At 40.9% G+C, this 9,717-nt stretch overlaps 2 protein-coding genes across 2 annotated transcripts in view; both read right to left on the bottom strand.

Annotated features, from left to right (window-relative positions):
* The window catches only part of LOC112076455 (zinc finger protein 180-like), a gene marked incomplete at its 3' end in the record, with an annotated part of 6,629 nt that extends 1,367 nt beyond the window's left edge, over positions 1-5,262 (bottom strand). The window contains exon 1 of the mRNA XM_070441334.1: positions 5,253-5,262. The remainder of the gene's footprint in view (positions 1-5,252) is intronic.
* LOC139026031 (uncharacterized) overlaps positions 1-9,717 on the bottom strand; it is a 42,304-nt gene that overhangs the window by 28,268 nt on the left and 4,319 nt on the right. The gene's annotated exons all lie outside the window — the stretch shown is intronic.

Below are 9,717 nucleotides of genomic sequence, written 5' to 3'. Positions count from 1 at the left end.
CTACCGTAGGTTTGTGTTGTCTTAGTATTATGAGTAATGAAGGTATGGGTATACAGAGTACTGAGTTTATGTTGTTGTTAGGTGAAGTTTAGGGGTCTGCTCATTGTTAGGTCTCGTGTTCGTTGCTTAGGTGGTGTATATGGGTCTAAACACTAGTGAAACTGAATTCGTTTGTTGCTATTAGAGTTGGGAGTTATGGATTGGGATCCTTACAGTTAGGCATCTAAGTGTTTTGTTCATTGGGTGTAAGTTATGGATCCTATGGCAGGTATCTAATGGTTGTTTGTTCGAAGGAAGGGTTTACGGGCCAATTATTGTTAATAACACTTAATGTTACTATAATCCCACGAGTAATTCATGGTTGATGGCAATAGTGACTAGGTATTAAAAGAGTCGGCATTTTCTCTGTGGAAAGTCGTTTTATTTAGGAGTTGTATCTGTAAAGCAGTTGATATGCGATGAGCATTGATATTACACGAGGATGCATATTTTCTATATCAGTGGGTAGAATCTGCACACACGCTGTAAAGATACTCATTTAGACATGTTATCGTCAATGAAAATGATAATGGGAAAATGTCTATCTTATTACAACGGAGCTGTAATGCAGAGGAGAGCATATAGATTTTTATTTGGTGATACTGTCAGCACTAAATTGAGGATATGATCTAAGCTGCACGTGTCTTCACTCCGCACCGTTGAGTGATAGTTGGTATATCTTAGTGTATGTAGGACCTATTGATTATTGTGATATGTAGTTGGCTTTCACGCTAGCACTGCCTATCTGCGCGGTCTTGTTATGTGCTTGGAAGTATTGGATCAATACATTGTTGTGGAATTAAACTTTGAACATAAACTTGTGCTTGTTGCAACAAAATGTTCTTGTGGGCTCCATCTTCGCATTTATTGTTGGTCTAATCGTAAATTAGTGGTTTTCTCATTACAGATATCACTAATCCATAATATGAACTCGGTTAATTATCTATACATATAGCTATGAATATAATATTCTACGATTATTTTCACTAGTTCGTGTTTATCCTACACAATTTATACAGATATATTCAGGATATGTTTACAGAGTTCGGCAGTAATAGTGCAAATGATTCCGTGAATATTTCATTTGCAATGATATCTTAAGGCCTGCTCAATACTGTGGAGATTGTTTCACTCAATTGCAGGGAGGTGTTTTCTGCAATCAAATTGTTGGTAGTAAGGCTATAAACGTTATTTCTAGAAAAATGTTTGCTTGCATAGGAACTTTCGGTCTAGCGAGCACACACCGTAATGAGGCGGTTCTTCTGTGGAAGACGTAAAGGTCGAGTTCTAGGCGGGCATGCGCTAGGTCGTGAACAATGCGGTGGGCTTGTAAGAAGGCGATCAGGATAAAATAATATTTAACCAGAGGCACTCATCGGGCATACGCAACCCCATTTGTTGTGTGGACATTGGTAACGGCGTAGCGCTATCGATCAATATAAAGGAGAAAGACAGACGAGAACGAGAGGACGGAGAGATGATAGAAGAGTGTCCGACGGTTAAGGCCAATTAAAGGGTCCTACTAAATTCTAGGATGACACAAACCTAATCTAGACTATTGACATAACAAATGATATAAATATATGGATAGACACCAGTGGCTTTTAGGATACGTGATCCAGATACTATGAACCAGATGGTGCGTGAGGCAGACCTTTGGGTGCTTCAAACAATAGAACAGGCCTTGACTTGCGGTTGAATTAATGCTGATGTTTGTGAGAACATCGACTAGAATGGCTGACAACCTAATTTGATTTGGCAAAAGAAATAACACATACGGTGCTAACAAACAAAACAGATCATAAGCTGGAACAGCAACAGACGATTAGAGATGATAAGTGTAATCTTGCGCTAATTAAATGTGAAGAGCTGCAGTGAAATCACTCACAATAGTTATCATTAGGGACCTGTAGTGGATATGACTCCAATCACTTACACTGGATAACATCCTGTCTGCCTGCAGGAGAGAGCAGGCCCGCATACTCCCACTTAAGTCATGTGGGATGGTGAGGTATCCGTGAATCATTGCCAAATTGATGTCGCGCTGTGCCATCTGCTGTGGGATGGGAGGCGATATATCTCATGGTCATCTGGTCACATTCTGAAGGCAAAACCAGAAATAACGTACCTATGAATGCTATGAGTTAATTACTTCTGGCCCTTCCTGGACAATTCCTGGAAACAAAAATGGGAAAGCAACAAGATTTTAGTTTCCACAATGTATCTGAATATTAAACGGTCGAGATCTAGACCATAGATAAAGCTCGAGTTTGTTCGAAATGGAAGAACTTACCATATTATGGCATATGTCTGTGTCTATCATCAACCTCTCAATTCCGCGGCTCCACTCACAATCTCGTGTTTGGAAGAAAACGACGAGGGAGTTCTCACACGATTAGACTGACCACAAAGTGCAAAATAGCTTTTTTCACTCAATCAGTTACGGCTGTTTTGATCAAGCTGCACGTTACACATTAACTTTTTGCGCACTCACAACCAATGTAACGCACTCGTTTGAATCTCCTGATTAATATTGTTGTCGTTATTGTCGAAATCTAAGCATCACCAATGCTTTGGACTGGACTTTATCCTGAACCAACGAATATTTCAGAATACAAGAAAATCTCTATATATAACTTGTATTTTGGCTCGAATCTGAGGCTTTAAGAAATGAGGAGAGCTTCTTTGCTAGCAATAGTGTATATCCATAATTTTAGGACCAATATATCCCCAATTCTCTCCACACAATCCAGATACATACGAAATCATAGACCTAGCTGGTATGTCAAGATTAACTTGCCCAACAACAGAATAAGATCCTATCCTTGAACTCACGGGCTGGCCCAATAACTTCACTAACAAGAAAAAAAAAAAGACAACAACATTACCTGACCCTTACGCTGTAACAAGGACTGAATCTATCATCCAACTTCAACCTAGAAAACTACCTCGAGCAGACCTTCTGAGTGTCAGTTCTACAAAATCGCCTTCCGGAACCACTCAATCAATCTACTTCCACAACTACACATAGAAAGTATGACACAGTCCTATCACAGTGCCCAGCCATAGTTAGTCTGATAACCTTCACCTAAATACCACCTATAGAACAAACAGACCGTATGTAACGCGGCCACAACTTCACTTCAACCTAAGACCAACCTGTCAAACAAATTGACGCATACGTTATCCGGGTAGGACCCAACTGGGCCCTTAACTTCAACCGCCCATCTAAATCACAAATCATCCAATCGGTACTCGAGTAAGACCCATAACTCACCTAACCACAAATAAATGCGACCTCAGGGAGTTCAGGTCATGTGTCTTTCTATAACACTAAATGCGTCCTAGTCACAATAGAATGGAGCATTACATTCTCTCTCAGATCAATGTGGCACGATAAGCAAATAACACCCTTGTGTCTACACAAACAGACTAAGAGCCACGCTAGCACACCTTCCAGCGAGGTTCAAAGTCAAAATACAAATAAATTATATATACCTCACGAATTCATTTTGTCTAGCGCCAGAGTCTAGGAGCACCTTCATCTGTGTGGAGCACGCGGTTACTTACTCTCCATGTCATCTTGCTTTCGCCAGTGAACTGGGAAAGGAGCTAATGTATGCAAAAAGTACGCGCTGAGAGTTGGTGGATGACGTTAGTATTTCCCGCATCAGAAACTTGTTTTCGTACACGTTGCATGCGATCATTACGACGAGACAAAACTGCAGTTTCCTGGTTACGCCGTTGATGTGCAGACGGTTTAGAGAATCCAGGTTGCACCTATGCTGAGTAAGACCACACACAGCTCATAGTCTATTATAAGAACTGATCTGTACCTCAATCGTACCATACTTTGTGATAGAATCGATAATAATTTGATAAGTTATTCTCTATTGGTCTGCTGTTGTTCAACTATAGACAGCATCTAAGAGCTGGCTTCCTCGGATCTAGAACTGCAATATTGCGAACTATTTGCAACCTCTGCACATATCATATTTTATGACTCTTTGGAATTTCCTGTGCAGTTGGAATTGAATAAAACTGTTTTCGCTGACCCTCACACAAGCATAAAATATTAAGTGAGATCATTAACATGTAATATGGTAGGTAGACGCGTGGCAACTTTTCATGCAGATTTAGAATGGTAGCCATATATAAATATTGCCTACACTTACTGCTCGAGTCCTAACAGGGACATATACTAACCACAAGGCCAGAATCGCACTGGAGCCTTTGTTGACGACATCTAACACACAGTAATAAGAGATGAAATTTTCTGTTGTTTCCTCTGTATGTCTAAGCGCCTAAGTTATACGAGGGTTTAGGAACTTGGTATATTTAGTCTGTAATAGTTATAGAAAATGTCGTGAAGCAAGTGGCTTCTAAAGTCTGGTCTTTCAAACTACCCACAATGCTGTTTGAACAGATACTGATCTATGTATGTAAGTTTGCGAATTCAAAAAAGAATACTATGCTGATTTCACTTGATTGTAAGATCTAGTCTCTTCGGCCTATTCAGGATGACGCATAGTTGTCAACTAGACATTGAGATCATATGGTTAATCTCCCTTGTAACGGCTCCTATGACCAAATGACTCACTCGGCGACTACACTTACGAGTATGTATAGTTGTAAGTGCAATTAAAAAAACATACTATAATATGCTCAGGATAACCCATCGTTATAATATTTCTTTGAGTGTTCACTTGATAGATGGGATGGAGAGACTTTTGATTGCATAATCGGAGTAAATATAACCTAATTCAAACGTTGCACTTGCACTCGGAGACGGTAAGGAAGTCAATGAACATAATCAATGTTGGAGGGGGTGCTTATGGACTCAATTTGCCACGCCCCGGAGTGACTGGTGCACTGTACACCAAAATGAGAGCACATGAGGAGATGACAAAAAAAAAACATATATTAATGGTGGTAGGATAATGCCCTAATTTAAAGATCACACATACATAGTTCAATCAGACCAATCAGTCAGTGAAGGTTAACACCTGAAAGGTTTTGTGGTGCCGCCAAATGGGCTGTTTTTATAGATAGTCTGGTCAGCTGTATTGGACATACTTGTGCTAATACAGATCCAAAATGATCGATGTGTTCTCTCTAAATAAGAGGATTAAGTAGCACACTAGAGTAATTATCTGGTGTTAATGAAGATCACACTAGTCCCTGTTTTATAAGATACGTACTCACTGTTTTACTGGTGTTAATCAGATCAAGATCGTCCCTGTTTTATATCAGAATGGATCAGGTAACGGATTGGGGAGATCGGGTAATTTACTAGGTGTCTAAATTACAGAAATCGACATCGTCTTGACTGTTCTTATAAGATAGTACTCACTGTATTTAACTGTGGTGCTCATATAATGCAGATCTATCCAGTCTTACCTCTCTTTTGCGTTCGCGCACCTCATAACGAAAAGGTTGTGGATGTCGAGTCACGTGCGAGCGGAGCCTCTTGCCCTCCTCCCGACATCTCAAACCGAGCACTCTTGAACTTCTCTCCTATTATGAAAAAACGTCTTTCTCCTCTTCTTTCACTGTAACGCCACCCACGCTTAATGTTCTAGGAGGATACTTGTTTAGCGCACTAGTAATTCTCATCTTTCCCTCCTCTTTCACGACAATGTTTCAGAACTCCTCACTAGTCTTCTTTGGCTGGTGTGCCAGAAGCCATCTGTTTGACTGACCTCAGGTGCTATTACAGGACGGGGAGTATTATATAATGTGTTAGGACCGCTCATGTTCAGGACCTATTAGATAACTACGCTATATATTATAAAGCAAGATGAGGCTACCCTAAGTGCTAATAAAAACTCACATGCCAGATATAATATGGAAGTGGTTATTGGTACTAATCATATAGACGTAACATCATGGGAATTGATGAATTAAAGGTATAACAATAAATATAGACGAAGCAAATAATAATTTTCTCTACTATATATCTTATGACTCAGTTATAGTAGATGTCTCTATAAACATAACAGAGTAGCTGTAATATATCGAAAACTATAAGACTGGACCTACGTATAAATAACAGATGAAGAATATCTTATCTGGTTGGTATTGTGACATATGTGGGAAATTGTCATGAACAGAGAGTGAGGGTTTTGAAACTGATGATCTTGTTTGGGTTTAAATGGAAGTATACAAGCATCTCCCCGACTATTCAAACCGTGTCAAGGACTGGAGGGGCACGGGGCCAGGAGGGACTATGAGATGAGGATCAGGGACATGAGAGCTAGTTATACGCAGGCTAGGGAATAGGGCAGTGAGGCACAAAGCAGTTGAGGATATATTCCTTAGATTAGTGACAGACGGAAGATTATTATGTATAAAATCGGATGTGGGTGTTATACAAAAGGGCCCTTAGCATAGTGCCAAGAAGTACGGAGAGACACAGTTAGACAAAGGACAGGGAAAAATATGAGTATGATATGATTTAGTGCTGTCGAATAAAGAACACTCGATGCTGTCGCCAAGACAGACGGACTAATGGTTACATGGCGTATTGTATCATAATAAGTTCAACTAATTTCTAAAGTATAAGTATGACAGTACGCTACTGAGCGTATGGTCCAATGAATGGCACCTACCGTACACTGATTTAAGGTAGTACAAATACAATATCTGTGGCTATGAGATGTAAAGTACACTGAAGAGTCAGACCATAAGGGTCAGGGACTCGCTCCTAGACAAGTAAGGTGTAAGCGAATAATATACAAGATCAGAAGTAGACTTCGAATTGATGTATTCATTTAAGTATGTCGATAATGTAAATCGTTTGTGTATCTCTATATCTAAAACCCAGTAACAGTCATGCTACCTAAATGGTGGTAACCATACGGTTGATTTGCTGTAGAATTGGCGTAATGATTAGCATTACAGACTATAACTTCTGACTACATGGATTATTACCTTGGATACAAAGCAAATGGTGGTCAGCCGACACCTTAACTGAGTCAATTTGTAGATGTGTAGTAGATGACACCGAGGAAAGCAACTCCTCATAAGATCGCCATATCCCTGCTCCTCACATGGTCGTAACATAGGTAATGGCATCATGTAGATGTGATCCAACAATCACATCGAACAGACTAAGACTAAGGGTCTATGAGCTCCGCTCCTAATGGTGAGAGGAAATCCCCACAAAGAAGGACATCATTGGTCAGTGGAGGATATCATTGACAGACTTAGTGACAACTATGCTTCCACGACCCTAGTACAGTAGTGTGGAAGCAGATACTCATATTTAACGGATGTATTTAACCATGTAACTAGTGACTAGGTCTCTAGTGTGGACGGACTCGTCGCCTACTATGCTTGTTACAATATCACTCCATGTAGATGTATATAGAACAGACTTAGGTCTTATACATTACTAGCTCCCTACCATTCTTAAAACTCAACACATAAGAATTGGGTTAACAGATAAAAGTTATGAGCCCGATGTAGTGCAGCAGTCTAAGGGAACATTTGAATCCCCCAGTGTCTTCGAGGTTGCTCTACTCCTAGGGTCCTGCTGATCCGCAGTGGAGAGTCGCAAAGTGCCAGTGGGGCTAGGAGAGGTTACTAGATCTGCGGTGTCGTTTCAGTAGGCAGTCCTCATAGACTCTTACTAAGGCGTGGGTGTGCTAAGGCGTGGAGGCTTCTTAAGGTCTAGATTGGGCACGTGGTTCATGAGGTCGGTTCACTATGAGCTGCCTCTGCTCTGCGACCTAGTGTGCGTGGCGACTGGCAGGTCAGTACGTGGTCAGATGCAGACTAGGTACTCGTACTACACAGGTGTTAGAGGTGTCACTAGGTCACCGACCCTCAGCACGGGTTGGAGTGCCACCGCTCAGCACCGGCGGAGGTTTTCTCCGTGCAGAGATCCGGGAGTTGTTAGAGGTGTCCTAATAGACCAGAGTGGTGTCAGTGGTTCTAATAGGTAGGTGTATCACGTGTTTAGCAGTGGGTCACTAGTAGAGTGCTAGAGTTGTGTGCAGCAGTCCTTTATCAGCGTCCTAGCTAATACGTGTCTTAGTAGGGTACTATAGACCTCACAATGCTGACAAGCAGTCTACAAGGGTACTAGACTCAATAGGATTGTTCAGAGAGGCGTCACTACAATGGACCCAGAGTGGCTGCAGCCAGTAGTCAAGGGCTCACTCTGAGGCACGCCATTGCACAGGTGCAGTCTAACAGGAGTGTCACGGAGTAGGGACCCGGTGTGCAAGCACGTCTGAGGTAACTAGATCAACATGTGTTAGGAAGGTCGTCCGAGCCAAAATGAGGGGGCACATGAGGGGGTGGGAGTGGCCAGTGCTTAGTAGGTTGGACTAGGAGATCCAAAGGACCCATAACTTCACCTAACAATAACATAGACCTACTGTAGGACCCATAACTTCACCTAACAATAACATAGACCTACTGTAGGACCCATAACTTCACCAAACAACAAATAAAGGAAAATAGCTCTGTGTGTTCTACAATAGCCTATCCATCAAGGAACAGTTCTCTACACATTATGAGCTAAGTATCTCTGTGTCCAAACAGACTAACGAGACCCTACTGTAAATCAAGCAGACAATAACATTATAAACACCAATTTGTTAGCGATGTTGGATCCAACGTGGAGCACGGCATAACTGTCTTTACCAGAGTAATGAATGAAGAAYCACTTTGGTTGTTGTTGCATGTGGTGATGTTTGTCATGTGACTGTCTTTCAGAAAATGATTTCCTGGATCAGCTGATGATAGTTAAACATTTGACTAACTAAACAGCTACAGTATTAAGAATTATGTGTAATTATTGAAGAACCGCGTTAATGACAGTATCCATTTGGGTGTTGTCAATAAAGTTAAGGTGACTAGGTTAGAACCATTGGATTTTGCAAACTCTGAAATTATTTAGTATTTCTGTGCCCATGAAAACTGTTTTCCCAGCGTAATATAAGGCGACACTAAATGTTACGTAGGTAGAGTGCATTTCAGAAATCTGAATACAAAAAACTGTATTAACAGGACAATAACCTAAACCACAAGGCCAAATCTACACTGGAGGAGCTTACCAAGATGACATTGAATGTTCCTGAGTGGCCTAGTTACAGTTTGGACTTAAATTGTCTTTAAAATCTATGGAAAGACTTGAAAATGGCTTTCTAGCAATGATCAAATACCAACTTGACAGAACAGGAAGGATTTTAAAAAGAATAATGAATATTCACATGAAGATCTGTCTCCTATTGGATGACATCACGACTTCCCATCAAGCCAACTCCTTGAAGGCCTTACTATGACATCACTCACTCCTTCTAGTTTGGAGTTGTCAAAAAAACAAAACAATTTTGCTCAAAACATTTATTTGTTTCTCTTTAGTGTGTTTGTACTTTACTGTATTTATAATCACTGGAGGACGTCATGAACAATACAGTGTGTGCAAATGGAGTACAGAGGCAATAAAGGCAATAAGGCAATAAATAGGCCGTAGTAGCAAAGTATTTACAATTTAGCTGTGTACAGCTGCAGCGATCGGTAAGCTGCTCAGATAGCTGATGCTTAAAGTTAGTGAGGGAGATATAAGTCTCCAACTTCAGCGATTTTTGCAATTCGATCCAGTCATTGGCAGCAGAGAACTGGAAGGAAAGGCGGCCAAAGAGGTGTTGGCTTTGGGGATGACCA

This window comes from Salvelinus sp. IW2-2015, unplaced genomic scaffold, assembly GCF_002910315.2.
Source record: "Salvelinus sp. IW2-2015 unplaced genomic scaffold, ASM291031v2 Un_scaffold3762, whole genome shotgun sequence".
Lineage (NCBI taxonomy): Eukaryota > Metazoa > Chordata > Actinopteri > Salmoniformes > Salmonidae > Salvelinus > Salvelinus sp. IW2-2015.
This window is presented reverse-complemented; position numbering and strand designations above follow the sequence as displayed.